This window comes from Plectropomus leopardus, chromosome 12 (assembly GCF_008729295.1).
Source record: "Plectropomus leopardus isolate mb chromosome 12, YSFRI_Pleo_2.0, whole genome shotgun sequence".
NCBI lineage: Eukaryota > Metazoa > Chordata > Actinopteri > Perciformes > Serranidae > Plectropomus > Plectropomus leopardus.
The window spans coordinates 29,456,257-29,473,242 of record NC_056474.1 but is presented as its reverse complement, the minus strand read 5'-3'; the positions used below and the strand labels follow the sequence as shown (position 1 = coordinate 29,473,242).

The following is a 16,986-nucleotide window of genomic DNA, read 5'->3' as shown; positions in this document are numbered from 1 at the left end:
CCTGCTAATAAAAATCTCAGTGGAACAAAGCTGAGCAAACTGGCACACATTTCCGCTTTGACGGTTCCACATATTTGTACTCTCTTAATTCATTGTAGCAGACATGACTGCCTTTCAAAGAAGAATTGATGTTAGTAATTAGACTCAAACTGGTAATAACACTGAAACTGAAATTAAATGTAACAAAAAGAACAGTCTTTAACAACCTCTATGAATGTAGAAAAACAAGTGAAAGTCAAATTAAATGTGGGTAGAATTTTTAAACTGTTCAGACGGCTCAATCACTTATAATATAACAAATGTTTGACAGAAAGAGAAACTATTATTGCTGCCTCGCAGTTGTATGCCTTCTCTGCAAGGCAGCAGTGACCTTTGATCACCAAATTCTAAAAACAAATCACCATTAAGTTCAAGTTAAGGTTTGTGCTTTGGTTGTGTGTTTGATGAAATTCCCTCAAGGTGTTCTTGAGAAACCAAGTTTACAAGAAGGCGACGTACAAGGTCACAGTGACCTTGACCTTTGACCATCAAATTCTTACCACTTCCTCCATGAATCAAAGAGGATGTTTGTGCCAAATCTGATGTCAAAAAGGTTTTTTTTTATATTGCAATCATGAAAATTAGAAACCAGGTTACAATGATTTTGACCTATGACCACCAAAATCTAATGTGACTGTGACTGTGTATATAATCTACCTTCTTTATTTAAGATGAGGAGTGCCTGAAAAACATAAAGAGTATGCTGTGTTTTTCTTCTTCCCACAGTCTTGGCACTCCTCCTGATACAACAGCACCTGTTTAATATTATTCAGCCACTTCTGAGATCCTCCTGTGGTAAAAACAAAGGTGAATAAACATAAATCCACTCAGTATCCAGAAAACCTTTCTTTAGGTTTTTTTTTCCACAACAACACCCATGAACTTTACACAGACAAAATACTTCTCATTCTAAAATAATCCACCAAAACATGACATTTAGTTTTTCAGATAGGAAGTGTGGATATGGGGAGAGAAAAGGATAAAAGTGCTACTTTTCTGAAGTGCTGGCACTTGGCAACAGGATGGTAATGTATCCTAACGCATTGACTTGCCGCTGCCAGGCATCAAGATGCCACCAGTGTGTGCACTGACACTGAAAACAATGGATGCCTGTGTTCCGATGTGACTCATGCACTGCAAGTGTGGGCTGCTATTACGCTTGCTTCTGCTAATAAAGCAAGTGACAATATAAAAGATAGTCTCATACTATGCAAAATAACCTTGGAATTTATACCTTGTATGTCTCTGCCAACCAGTCCAGTTGCACTTTACATCCATGTCTGTCTGACTCATATAATAGGGATTCCCCACACAGACGTAATTGTGACAGCATACCACCATTAAAATATCTGCCACCACATACTGATTTTTTTTTGGAGCTGGACCGTTCCCCAGGAGCACTACTATATATATATATATAAGTGTATATAGATTATTTTTTTAAATAAATAATGTAATAATTTTTTCTGTGCACCATAGATGCAACAAATACTATGCTCACAGATGGAGCAGCAGAGTGCCAAAGCAAGTGAGAGCAAAACTTAAAAGTTTGCTTTCATACATTATTCAACAGCTGCTCCTCTGATCCATCGATCTGATCTGATCAGCTCTGATCAAACCATCGGATCAATTATCCCGCAACTCAAACTCCACAAATTGCTGCTGAGGAATAAAAGAACTCACAAGGAGCTCTGCCTGTGCTGCGTTAACAGATGCACAAAACCCTTTGATAGGGGAAACAGAATGATAACAGACACACACACGCGCGCGCGCACACACACACACACACACACACACAATCAAACAAACAAACAAACCAAAAACTTGACTTTATCAACATAAATCCAAAACTACAACATTGATAACAAACTAAAAAACTTAAAGCAAATAGGTTTACATACTTCAAAATAAAAATAAACCTAAAGATGGAGTGTGGCTGCTAAATGCTCCGAGCACAAATCATGTCCCGACACTTAGACAGCATGACCCCTGAACAAACTCCTCATTCTCTCTGTCCTCTGTTTCTGTTTGTCCCTCCATCCACCCTCCCAGCAAACAAGCTGTCATTGTCTTGCAACTATACCACACACACACACGCGCACACACGCACACACACACACACAAACACACTGTGGCCAGTAGCCAGTATGAGGACATACAGTAGGGTGTTAGCAGGCCTTGAGTGGAACTGTAGGCCATTGTTTCAGTGAGAGGACACAGTACAGTGGACAACTCACATAACATACACACACTTTGGGTTTGTAGCTCTCTAACAGTTGTGTTTTCACATGTCATTTCTACTACACTATTGCAGTTATGAAGACTGTGCATTTTCCTGTTGCCTCAGATTCATGTCTTATTTTTTCACGCTACATTTCCTCGCTAATCCTGGTTACTGACATGCTTTACCACACAAATTATGTCCTTTAATTACACAACACACCCTCTCAGATATACATGCACTCAGGATGCAACCAATAATTCCATCACACCAGTCCAAAACAGAACCAATCCCAAATAACGGCTTCCTAACCTCTGTTACCCTCTTAGGGTATTATTCTGCAATATTTATCGCTCCATTGGAGAGGTTTCATAAGCCAGAATATTGAGTGGCCTGAAGCTGCTGTTCTTTGTTTCCTCTCACTCATTCCGCCTCTCATTACTCCTGATAGCACTTTTTGTTGTTGTAATCATTAATGCGGATGTAACTCATTCTTTTTATGTAACTGATGCTAAAACTTTGTATGACAGCTATTTAAATTTAAACTATTGTATGTATTTTTTAGTCCTTGCTGTCCAACAGGAATGGAATAAAGAGAACTGCAGGAATATATACAGGAAATGCAACTTTTCAAGCACTTTTTTGAAATTCTGTTTGGATTTTTTAAACCCACATCAGTAGCAGACTGTAAAAAAAGTTCTTATGAACCACCTGTAGATAACCTTTCTGTCAAGTGACAAGCTGCAAGTTAACTTGTGTGAATTGGTGTTTTAAAACGATGACTTCCTCATAATTCCATAAGGCTATTTATATACACGTAGATGACCCATTGCTTGCTGAATAGTATGTGGATGTTGCAGCCATATTGGATGTGGCAGCAATCCGCCAGGTTGTAAAGAAACAAACAAAAAAATCTGTGCAAGAGAATTCTTTTCCAAGGGTTTTAGCTCCCATCCCCTTTTGTTTTTTGTACATATTTACATTTTGTTCCGCAAGATAATCTTCACAAATGAGGACCACTTTTCGAATGTTTAAGGTGTAAATCACCAGAAGTAAAAAGCAAACGAACTACACTATGATCACATGACTTAATGTCCCCACCACGACAAGGCCGTTGTGTTCAGCATGATGACGTTCTGTAGTCCCATTAAGCCACTTGTTAGCAATCTCTTCTTTTAAGACACATAAAGCTTCAAAATTTACGTGTGATATTTACTGACGTATTTAATATAAGGTTTGACCAATATCAGTTTTTAGGGCCAATACCAATACTGATTATTATTAATTGAGACTGATAACCAATATTTGGAAGCGCTATGCATTTACAATAAAAATAAAAATCTTTTATTGTCAATACTGAGAATTTAAAAAATAACAAACCCCAACACAAAATTTTTAATACCTTTAGCAAATGTTTAATAAAAACTGAAACTTTCAGTATTACATACGGCAAGTTCCCTGCAACTTTTTTCATTAAGTCAAGTGAAAATTTAAATAAAAATAGCTCCCTGAGGAAGCTCCCATGCTGACTCTTTCTTTGCACTTTTTAATTTATTAAATTTATCGACGAAGATTAAAATAAAATGCCAACCCAGATAACTGTCAAAAAGCCAAATACTGACCCCTAAAATCACCCAGGCCGATAATCTGTTGACCCTTACTTAATATCGTAGAACAAAACGTTAAAGTCTCTTTAACTTGGGTAAACCAAAGACGTTGTTTCAGGCATCTAACAAAGAAACCCATTGACTTTGATATGAGGAAACGCAGCATGCTAAAATGCTTCATCTCAGCTGACTGAGGGGTCTCCGACTGATGATTCGAAACTTAGACTTTCACGGAGCAGACGTGACAAACAGCGCATGAGCACAGACTGGACTAAGCCACTAAGGTCATACCAGCATCCTTTTGACCACAATCATTCATTTCAAAAGAATCGCTGCAGTCTGTGGATTTGTAAATGGGTGCAGCATTCTGACATGGAGCACGACTCTGCTCAACTTTGACATAAGTGTATGATACGAATGTTACACAGAAGCATTATGATGTAACTGCTGGTAAGTAAAAAGCTGTGTGTTTGTGTGTGCATAAAGGAGAGAGAAAGGGAGATGATGATGATGATGATGATGATGATGATGATGATGACAGCTGTTGCACTCTGAGGGATTAAAAACTATCTCTGCACCCACAATCCCCTGCTCCAGCATCCGCCACCTCTCCCTCTCTGAACCCAGCCTTCTGCTACATAATCATCTCATCCTCCAAAACACTGACAGTTCTCACGCAAGCATACACAAACACCACCAAACAAACACACTCACACACACACACACACACGCAATGGCCAGAGATTGGCAGAAAATCAAACACATAACTGTACCATGGAAATACAAGAGAGATTTGGTGGATGATATTTGTGTGTGTGTGACAGTGTCTGTGTGTTTGTGGACATAAACCATCACCTAAATGAAGCTCCACCACCCCTCCTGTCACTGCTGTACTGCTGCAGTGCTGTACTGATATCAGCACAAGCAGGAATGTTTAGTGATTATTTTGTCCAAAACTGACTGAATTTATGACATTTTTTCCAGTACGCTGCCTTTTGTGTTTTTGTGTGATCTTTTTCTACTGTTTTAAAATTTACAGGCAAAATAGTGTTACATACGATTATATAATTGTAATTATATGTAGCCTATGTGACACTGTGGTTTTCTACCCCGAAGTTATTGTTTATTATAAGGATCCACATTAGCTGACGCGTAGGCGACAAGCTAGTCTTCCTGGGGTCCAAGACAACATAACATTACATCACAACAGAAACAAATAATAAAAAATTAATAGTACACAATAAAGTAAATGAGTGAAAGCTCAGTTATTGTCAATAAACAGTTATGACTGTGATGCAGTCTATATCATAGACTGTATAAATAATAGAGATTTTTTTGCTTTTAGCTGAAAGAGGAAATATCTCCATCTGCCATGGTGGAGTCAGATGCACTTCATCAATAATTCGATTCTCCCCCAGTGCTTGTATACTGGAACAAGGACAGTCATCCAATTAAATGGCCTGATCGAACTAAACCGTAGCTCTGTTAAAATGTGCACGTAAACGTACTGAGTTTCAGTAAATTCGAGTTAAATACAGACATTGCTTATCCTGTGCGACAGCGCTGCATGAAATACAAATGTGGAGGTGATTTCTGAGTGATTTGTGAAATCATCGCCTTCAGGCAAATCAGTCAACTTGGGAAAAAAAAAACACTTTTTCATAAAATGTAGGACTCATATTCAATGTGTCTTGAAATTTTCTGATGATAGCTGCTGTGTGCAGGTCCATCTAAGGCTTTAGCTTATTCACTTTACTCCATTCCCAATGATTCCCAACCGGTGTTCTTCACTTCTAAATGCTAAAAACACTGCACTTGTATAGTGTTTTTCTGGTCTTTTTGACCACTCAATGTATTAACACACTACATGTTACATTCACCTATTCACACACATTCACACGCTTCTGGCCGAGTCTAACGTACATTGTGCCACCTGCTACTCAGTAACCATTCACACGCACTCACACTCCAATGACACAGCGTTTGGAGCAATTTGGGGTTCAGTATCTTGCCCAAGCATACTTCGACATGTTGACTGTAGGAGCCAAGGATCAAACCGCCCTAACCCTCTGATTAGAGGATGACCCGCTCTACCTCTGAGCCCCAGCCCCAATCTGACTCCCGCTCATCATCGGGATCACGTGACTTTAAACAAGCTATACTAATGCATACAGTTGTTGGCTCAGATACTTACAAGTGCAAAGAGATATGAGACTACATATTCACTTAGATACTGGATATTGTCATATTGTGATATGCAATAAATGGTGTTTTTTCCTGATTTGTAAGGTTGCAATCCAGTGAAGCGAAGTATTTTCTTCAAATGAGGCGACAGTTCTACTTGTTTCAATACTTGCCTTTACCCACTTAGTCATTATATTTACATTACTTTTGATGATTGATCAAAAATTGAATTGTGTATATGTAATATTTTTTCAAAGTAATAAATAGTCATTCCTGAAATACTGTCACATCAAAGAAGGAATATGGATTAAAAAGTAATATTCTATTCTGTCTCCCAGTTCTAGTATTACTGTAGTGCTTTTGTGGAGATTTAAAAATATCGAGATATATACTGTGTATCAAGGTATAGCCTAAAAATATCACATTACAATTTTCAGCCCATATTGCCCAGCACATTACTGGTACCACACATCTGAATTTCATTTGTACATGAAGAGAAAATCAGAGTTGGCTAATGCCATAAATTCTCTCGGATCACTCAAAAGTGCCATTTGAGGATGAGACCGTTCCTCTGAGTGGCTCTTGCACTGAGCCAATGTGATGATGTGATTACTGTCTGTTCACCACAGTCTCGTGAATAATAGAAGAAGTGGATTTCTAAAGAAATGTGCTTCTAACTGGTAGACTGTCCAGACTGCTATCAACTAATGTCAAGGTGCCAATTAGCAAGACAGAGGAGCTCCACTGACACCGACTGATCTGTCTGAAGATGTGAACACTTGTGAATTACTCAAACAGAGGTCAGGCTGTTTTGCTCCACAGCAGGATACAAGTTGGCTTTCGAGCTGAGCCACAGGTCATTTCAGCTCACTGATGAGTCACAGCACAATAACTGAGTCTCTGCCAATGATGTAACAACAGTGATTGGAGAGGTTAGAGGCCCCAGGGAGCTGCACCCTCCTGTATCCATGGGACTGTTAGTCCCTGAAAATGTACACTGTAAATGGCTGTAAAATTACAGAGAATACTATGAAGTAATGTACTGTTCTCCATAAAAACAACTGAATACTGTAAATGTTGATGCTTTTGTGGCCAAAAATTGATTACATACTTACAGTGAACTACTTTGCAATCTTATGGTATGATACAGTATTTTTTTCTTTTAGTTAAGTCAGACTTCAGTCTACCCTGACAAAATCAAAAATAAATAAATAAATGTGGAAAATAATATATTAAAAAATAAGCAAATAAATATGAAAATATCACTAAAATGGAAAATTAAATGGGAAATTAAATAAATATTGTTATTTTTGGCATTTTTATTTATTTATTGACACACTTATTTATTTATTTTTGGTTTTGTCAGTTTCAGTCCTCCATATTAGAAGTGGTATACTGTAAAAATCAATTAAGTGTAATTCAGTAATAAACTGCTAATGGATATGACAGTAAAAACACTAAAATAACAGTAGCAACCAAACAACTGATGGCATTATATTATAAAGCGCATACTATATACAGCACATTGCTGTGATATTTCTTTCTCTGTAATAAAGAATCAAATCATAAATCTCTGCTAAGCTTAGAAAACACGACTGCGACGCTATAAAATTTGATTTCTGACTGGTTTCATATTCATGTTAATATTAATATATTCTGCTCTTTACAGTAGTGTTAGTCACCACCAGAGCGTCTTTATGGCTAGATTATATGAGAGCTGTATTATGTAAAGTGGGAGAGTTTTTCTAGCTCAGTATGATCATTATAAATTAATGTGCGACCAGCCCCGTGGCCTGACCAACAGTGAAGCACATCACTGCTTTAGCAGCACTTTCAGCATCTCAGCGCCTCCGAAATCACTGAAGGACAGCAAGCGGCCAACACTGCAGCTTTCTCTTCTGTTGTTCAGCCTACTGGAGGGTTCACACACAGGTGAACAGATAAAGAGGCACCGAAACACGAGAACACACAGAGAGTGAGTGGGTGGGACAGAATAACATGGTGCGTTTGTGCTCGTGTCATCCAAAAATAAATGTTTCATCAACTGGGCATTTAGTTTGGATCACCGGTAACTAGGGATGAGAACAATTCATTGGCAGTTGATTAATTAGTTAGTTACAAGTAAGTAAACCTGTAACTGGGCAGTTTTGCTAAAGATTTCTATTACTGAAAAAAAAAAACAAAAAAAAACTTAAAATGTTTTTGTATTTCTCTCCATGTCATTGCTTAAAAATAGGGACATTAGGGGCAAATAGGGGCATTATTACTTGAAAAGGTCAGAAAGGTCAGGTTTTATGCACAATCTAAAAGTTCTGAATGTAATAATTAAAAATCCATCTACGCTGTACCTCAGGGAGCTATAGCTCTACCTTTGTGGGTATAACTCTGAAGTAAAGTGTTGTAACAGTTTAGCTGTAAAACTATATGTAGAAAATTTCTAGTTCACCTCTAAAACCAGCTGAACTGCAACTTTAAAGAGCGAGTGCTGAGCTATTTAATATAAGACTGCTGATAGTGGATATGTATCAGATGAAGCACAGAATGTGTCATAAGGTCACCAGTGATGCCAAAATGGATGTAAAACACAGGGAAACCTACCAAGATATTTATATATGTATTGCAACATCACCAATGGATGCAGCTGAGGCAGAGCAGGCTGACTATTGCTTCTGACAAATACTCTTATTAAGTACCTGGTAATATTCCTACTGTTGCTTCGTTGAAAGATTTCATTTAAAAAATCCAGACAACTTAAAGCTGCAATAATCAATATTTTGATTTTAACAAAGCACCAGGTATAAGATGTAAAGGGTCACCTGCAGTAATGAACCCACCTAGAATTATCATCACAGTTCATCTCTCTCTAATTTGTCTTTTAATTTTTTATTTTGTCTTTTGATTTTTACTTCAAATTTATCCTTTTACTTATCTTTTTATTCTGTCTTGATCCTGCCTTTTTTAAAGAAATTATTATTATTATTATTATTATTATTATTATTATTATTATTATTATGTTTCTGCCTCAAATCTCCAGTTGAATTCTGCCTTAACTCTTGTCTGGCCTTTGTTCAGCATTATTGACTAACTTCAATTGTTTTATTAACTCTAGGGTTTACTGCCTTAGCTTTGCTTTATAAATATGGTTAATGACTACAACTCTCTGTAGTTCTCTTTTAGCATTTTTTGACAAAACCTTTTCTGACACTTTTCAAACACCAGTGACTCTAAGCGATGTAAGATGGGGACAAGGCATCTTGTTCTGAATGAGCAGGTGGACAGAAACATGACTCTCAATAAAAAAAAATGCAAACTTTGTTCTGTGTCTGCGAAATGTAATTAAGCAACTGCTAACTTACTAAAACTGGCATGTCGGAGACCATGTATGGGTCCGATTTAGTTTAATGGCCTAACATTTTATGTGCTAATCTTTCTAGTGCAACTTTAAGGGCAGAGTTTCCAAAACATTCATTTATTTGTGGCACCCGCCACGATTAAAACATCTGCAGCCACATATTGATTTTATATATATGAAGCTGGACTACTCATAAGGAGTGCTATTACAATCTATATATTCAGTTATTCATTGCACCACACTCTTGAACCGCAGAGCAACACAGACAGAGCAACAGAACACCAGCAGCAGTCAAAGTGAAACTGCTCATAGCAGCATCTAAAAATCTGGTTTCACTTGACTGCAGCAGCTCTTTTACCCCATTAATCTGATCAGCTCTGACCTGATCGACAGATCAATTATTCACCACAATTCAAACTTGAAAAAAGAACCCATGACGAGTTTTGCCAGAGCTGTGTTCACAGAATCAAAAAACACCTCACCCCTTCAACAGCAGCTAACACTAGTGTTGTAGTCAAGACCATACTAACCACGACCAAGACTTGACCAAGACCGAGTGTGCTAAGACTGAGACATGATCAAGACTTAAAGGGGAGACCGAGACTAAGTCATACTACCAAATGCAGCATTTGTAGCATACTACAAATTGCTTACATGATTGGCTGGATTTGAAGAAGGAAGTTTTACATCCAATAACAGTAATTATGTTAACAAATAAATCTGTTGTGGTCTTGAACAGTCTCAATTAAAAATCCAGACTCCACTATGTCCAAGGCCGAGACAAGACCAAGTCAAAATGTGTTTGATTCCAAGACAAGACCGAGACCTCCTAAAAGTGGTCTCAAGACCGATCTCGAGACCAAGACTGATCTCGAAGTACTACAACAGTAGCTTACACCACACATCAATTATGATTCTGTGGGAAACACTGAAGGGAAGAGTCTAAGATTTTAGGAACTGGTGTTGTTTGCGCTTAACTATAATCATATGTGAAAATCAGTGAAATGAGCTTAGATGCAAAACAAGAGCACTTCCTAAAATTACATACTGCCCCTTTCAGTGTCAACGAGTTCAATGTCAATGACAAGGCCAGCACACGTACTAGATAAATGACTAGTCTAATGTAGTTAGGAGCTAACAGTGTAAGCAGCTGAAATGTGTCTGCGAGTCCATTAGCAACTCAGTAATATCGACTCTGGAAGTTACCGTCATGTCAGTCAAATCAGTTTAAACCCACAGACATGCTGGACCAGCACCGGCTTGCTTTTCTACCGTTGTTGTCTTTTTACAACAAGGATATGAAACTGATGGCTGGATTTCTGTGTGATAAGAGGATGTAAATAGTCTCTATGTATGGTATGAATGAGAAAATAATCCCTCTCCATGACTAAAAATGAAAGACAAAGAGGGAAATAAAATGAAATGCACAACCAAAGCTGTAACTCTGAGATGTTTCTAGACTTTTGGAATCTAAAGTGTTAACAAAATCCTGTCATGGCTGCCCAGCCAGTCGCCATGGTGACTCAGCAGCTCCTCGCTGTCTCCTTCTTGACGGGCACAAGCTCCGACACACACACGCACGACCACACACACACTTGCGCGCGTGCACACACACACACACATACGCACGGTGTGTCTCTGATGAGCAGCAGTTTAGATTACTGCTGACAACACACTGTGTCAACCTATCCACACACACACACACAACACACATACATGCACACACATTTACACATGGCATCAGTACATGAGAGAAAGGTGCAGACAGTCAGCTTATTCAACAGACTGATGACTAACTGCGCAAATCTGTCACATGCGGCTCTGTGCTGCGTTTCAAAGTGAGAGATGATCAAGAAAATCATGTGTGCAAGCAGGAGATGAGATGGAGAGAACTCCGACGAGCCTGAAGGAGGCCAAACAATGGAGGTAAAGTGAGATCAGTACAGAATCTGCTGTGAATGGTATTGTATCTTTGAATCATTTCACCCCTCTGACTGTTTACACTGCAGCTCCAAGCGTCCGAGCGTGATCTCATGTCTGTTTGTTTGCATGTTTTCATTGGTGTTTGGTTAAAGGACAACAATTTTTTTTTCATTTCTATTTGGAAACACATTCATATTAGGCTTAGGCAGTATGTAGTATTTCATACCTTCATTCCTCCCTGAAATCTCAACGGGATATACGATATATAATGGTGTAAGAGAGCAGTGCTAACACCCCAACCTCCTGATGGCAAGTGTGCTACTCACTTTCAGCTTTTTAGACTAATAAATACACAAAAGAAACCCACAAAAAGTTAAGAAAAGTAATTTCCAATACTCCTTATAATACAGAGAAATACAACTGTAAACTTTATGAAATAAACTTTCTCTTTGTCACACAAGACTGACGAGGCTTAATGCCTCATTAACTCACCATAACCATCTCAAACTCAACAGAAACAAAATACAACTTACACCCAAAAATACACCCAAACTTGGTTACATTTGCTGGTAATCTAGTTAGTAAGTCCTCTGTTCCAACAATTACCAGCTCCAGCTCAGTTCTCCAGTTCAAAATAAATCCTTAATTCACCAAGTTAGATGTGGAAAACTTGCCATTATTTCCCACAGTCTCTCGCTGCGTGCTGGCTGTTGGCTGTTCACAGTCCTGTAACATATCCCTCCACCACTAGGTGTCGCTGTGTCTTTCACCTCATCTGCTTGTTCCACCAGTAGAGACCAGAGACTGAGCTCTGGTGGTGCATGCTGTGCACTACATACAATGAGTTTAATAGAAAGAGAAGCGCCTGTATTAAAGATGGTATTGAAAAACAAGACTGTATTCCAAATTAGGGATGTACCAGTAACTGAATGTCTAGTGTCCATGCCACTTTAATAGCTAGGAGTTTTAATCACCAGTAGGGCTGCAACTAACGAATATTTTGATGATCGATAAATCAGTCGACTATTTTTTTGATTAATTGATTAATCAGATTTAAAGAAAAAATAAAATAGGAATAATATTAACATAAGCATTTTTCTCCTATCACTTTGCTCAAAAACAGATTATCGTGTCACGCGTGATAAATCGGCGAGCCACCGTTTCTCTACATGTGCTGCAGCTGACACAAAGCTGAGATGCGCCTGACAAGTGCTGCTAGAGAAACAGTGAGTAATAATCGCACGACATGTTTAAACACATTTAATATCGATTATAATCGATTTTATCGATTCATTGTTGCAGACCTAATCACCAATGTCATCATGATATGTTAAATCAGTTCTTTGGACAATTATACAATATTTGCTTATAACACAAAGTTTGTCACAATACGTTTTCGATTCAATTCAACTCGGGGGTCTGTGATTGGTATGACATGATATGACCATTTAACACAATCTGTTACAGAACAAGCTGCAACCTTTTTTTTTTTTTGCATTTGGCCATAAAAGCTAAAATCATCACGTGCATATGAATAATTAGTAATTGTCACCAGTTAAGTGCATTAAAGTTCACTCTAAATTAAATCCACTAACAAAAAACAGCACATGGTATATGTTTTTTCTGCCAAAGAGTCCTTTCTGGAAGAAATGTTTCATGTGAACCTAAACCACAATCTTTTCCTAAAACTTCAGGGCAATCTATGTGGAATAACATCATTTAACAGAAGTATTGAATGTAGCTCAATAATAACGGTAAAGATGCACAGACATAACTATTGCTTTTTGCAAGGAACACAGTATTAGCTTAAGCACTTTTACAAAGCAAAAATATAATGATTAAAAAAAAAACATTGTTTTGTGAAATTGGCAGAAATCAACATGTTGATCAATATTATTGTGCATAGAGAAAGACTCCTAGTAGTTTTCTATTTTTCAAAAACACATATGCCAAAGTCATCACACTGCAGACACGGGCTTCTTTCAACCAAAGAAAGTTTTGGTTGACTGATATTCTAGTCTTTGACCAATCGATTGGTCGATGGGGAAAAAAAACTGCGCGTTATCTTGAGATTAACGGAATCAGCCAAAGTGCGCTGAGAGCATCCTTCCTGGTAATGTTGTGTGTCTACCAGTGTTTATTTTAATCTTGTATTATACAATATGGTGTTGCTATTGTTGCTAATTGAGCACTCTGAGTACCTTTTCCACCACTCTAGAACTCCCAGTTCCCCACACTGCAACAGTATTCAAGCAAAAGTGCTCGTGTTGTTTATGTAAAGGAGAGTGTGGGAGGAGAGACAGCATGAACAAAGGACACAGAAAAGGATGCAAAAAGAAGCAGATGGAAGCAGCTAAAGGCTACATGTGTCCTTTGGAAAGGAAATGTAATAAGTCAATGTCCTTTGCTCAATGTTTCCTAGGGCAAGACCTACAATTTAAAAGGTAATATGGTATATTTTGCTACTTACTGCAGCTCAGGACACCTTATATAAAGTTAATGAACTGGAATACACATATCAATATTTAAACATATTTATCTTTATAGAAACACGTGTAGCTGATGATGAGTCATACCCAAGAACTGTATTTGGACTTTGATTTGTAGAGCTTGAAAATGACGTGGAACAGGTGCCAATTTGAGATAACATACTAAAGGGCCTTCTTAAGATATCGCATTCACCAGAATGACATGGATGCAATGTAGGGTTCCCGCAAATCCTTAAAAAGTCTTTAAAGGCACTGAACTAATTAATCAAAAAATTGGGCCTAATTGGATGCAATACTGTAAAATAGAGTTAAACAGACACCACACATTTGCAATGCAATTCCCTCAATCTTGTTGATCTACACTATATTGTACTCTGGTTATACTACATATACATTATGTTGTTATCCTTTCCCCAGTACATGCATTCACATAATATACACCATTACTAAACTGCATAATTTTAGTAGAAAATTAACTTTTGTGGAATTTCAACTTTGATTTCATCATCATGTTTTGCCATACACGCAGTAACCTACTACAACGCCTATACCTACAAAATGTGGCATCATGTCTTAGACAACTCTAAATCTTTCATATATGACTTTTCTCAACATTTCTTTCCCCTCAGTTGAGTAAATTTATCCATGTTTATTTACAATTTATCCATGAGAATTACAACGTATAAGGAGACAGTATATATTGACTATAGAAATATAGAAATACTTGTTTCTACTGCCTGCAATCAATTAAATATTTAGTAGAAGCATTCACCATTCACATACTTTTTTTGACGAGCATCTGACAGTGCATTGGTTGTTTAAATTGTTGAACATCTCAGTGCGAAAAATCTCTTGTGAAAAAAAAATGGTCTTGGAAACTAGTACCATGACATCTTAGAAAGTCGCATTCCTAGCATGACGTGACGTGACGACATAATGACACTATGTATGAACTTAAAAATGCTCAGTGTTGACTAAATATCCTGGCTGAAAGTCCTATGCTCCTTTGACCCCAACCACCTACATATGCTAACAGGATTTCCCATAAATGCGAATCTGCATTGTCTTTAAAGACTAAAAGTACAATCTATTCCAGAGCAGTAACAAAGTGAACTGTGATCTGTTACATCTACCTTGAACCCTGCGAATAAACTGATCGCTTGTTGCTGTCTGTGCACAGGCTCCATGTTTAAAGACAATCAATAGAAGGGGACATTTTGTACTTATCCTTCCCTCACTCTACTGTACTGTCTGATGTCAGGTCTAATCTGAATCTCAGCCACTGCTATCAGCGGGACAGAGAAGACCTTTGCTTGTTTCAAACCACAAACACACACTGATGGAAGCTCTCTGGAGGAGGAGGATGACAAAAGACACACCGCCATCCCATCCTATCCCTGGCTCTACTGTACAATATGATGTCAGGTCTGATCTGAATCTCAGCCTCTTCCCTCAGCAGGAGAGAACGACCTTTGTTGTTTCCTCTGAACTTTCCGTTTGATCCATTCACTGCATCTCTAACCTACAGTCAGGTCAGTGAGGGCTGCTTTTAAAGTTAAAATGCCACTGCACTGTGTTTGCTTGGCATTAACTGGTTTATTTAATTCCAATAGGAACATAAATATCAGGTATAAATGCCTACTTTTTATCAGTTACTCCTTCTAATCATGCAAGGGGTACAGAAAGAACCCTATGTTTGAAAAGAAAAAAGCTAGGTAGAAATGAGTATGTTCTTATGTATAATAATCACCAATATCAACTCAGTGCAGGTATTGGTGTATTTTGTAGATGTATATATTTTATATAATATTGTATATGATACCAAATTAAGTTTGAGGTCATTTACAGAGTGCACTAACAAAATGGATTTTTGCAGTTTAGAATGGTCAAAATTAAAGGAAACTACAATTACCATCTTGCAGTTAAATGCTTCTGCAAAACCATGAAGTTGCAGTTACAGTTTACATCCACGCCCATCCAGACTCGTACCTGGCTAAATCACTTAACAGTACTAAGTATGGATGTTGCTGCAAAAATGCTACACATTCTAAAACATATCCTCAAGCCGATAGCACAGAATATCTACACAATCAGCACAGTTTCAGGATTATTGTCACCAATTCAGGATCTGACCAGATACCTCCCCTTGTGTACCTGAGTTATAGCATTGAGCAATAGCCAGAAGAGTGTTTCTCTAAACATTATGATGTCACGGTGAATTCAAACTTTGACCTTTTTGAATATAAAATGTCATCATAAAAGGATTTTATCCTATTATACATTTTTTGAACTTTTGTCATAATTAGCAAAAGAATTCTTGAGGTACAGCCAAAAAGAAATGTTGTGAGGTCACAGGAATGAGAAGGCATCAGCTTGTAAGCTGGAAAAGACAAAAAAAAACACTGGTAGATATCGCCGATAATGAAGACTCAGTTCTGTTATTGTTAAGTATGCTCACATGTTGTGTTGGTAAACCTTTATGGGAGCAATAGCTTTTAAAATGCACACAAAGTGACGGCTGTGACAAAACTATTCTAGCTCTTTCTGGCTTCTTCTGAGCTCTCAACTACTTCTCACAGCGTCGATCTGTGATGATGTGCAGAAGATGTGGATCTGTGAGTTGGGACTATTTTGTCACATACTGTCCCAAGGCCGGGAGTGAACTTCCACAATCAAATTATTGTTTATCTTTAAAATCACAAAAGATGTGATTCCTTATATCAAGTGCTGCAGTCCATACTAATACACCGATTGTACAGTGGTGATTATTAAAAACATGGGAAAGTAAAGATCAACATATTTTTTTGATGCATTTTTCTGACTTTCCTTAGATTTTTTGCATTTTTTCTCAGGAATTAATCATTTACTTACTTATTTCTTTGGGCATCTTTTTGATAAACATAAAACTTTTTAAAATCATTTGTCGATTAAGCCGATCACATCTGTTCATGCAACCTGTACTGAGGGGCTCACAAATAATCAGCTTTTTGTTTAAGGGCTCACCAGCCAACAAGGTTTTTGACCCAATGCTCTACTAAGTCCTGCACCCTATGGAAGACAAAATACACTCTCAATGAGACATGGCATTGAGTTACAGTGTCTTTCTTCTAATAACCTGGACGTGATGTCAAAACTTTGGCACTGTATGCAAGTCCCAGTTAGTTGAATTGC

The 16,986-nt window shown here is 37.7% G+C and overlaps 1 protein-coding gene across 1 annotated transcript in view; it reads right to left on the bottom strand.

Moving 5' to 3' along the window:
• Positions 1 to 16,986, bottom strand: part of map4l (microtubule associated protein 4 like) — a 129,706-nt gene that overhangs the window by 103,911 nt on the left and 8,809 nt on the right. The window lies entirely within an intron of this gene.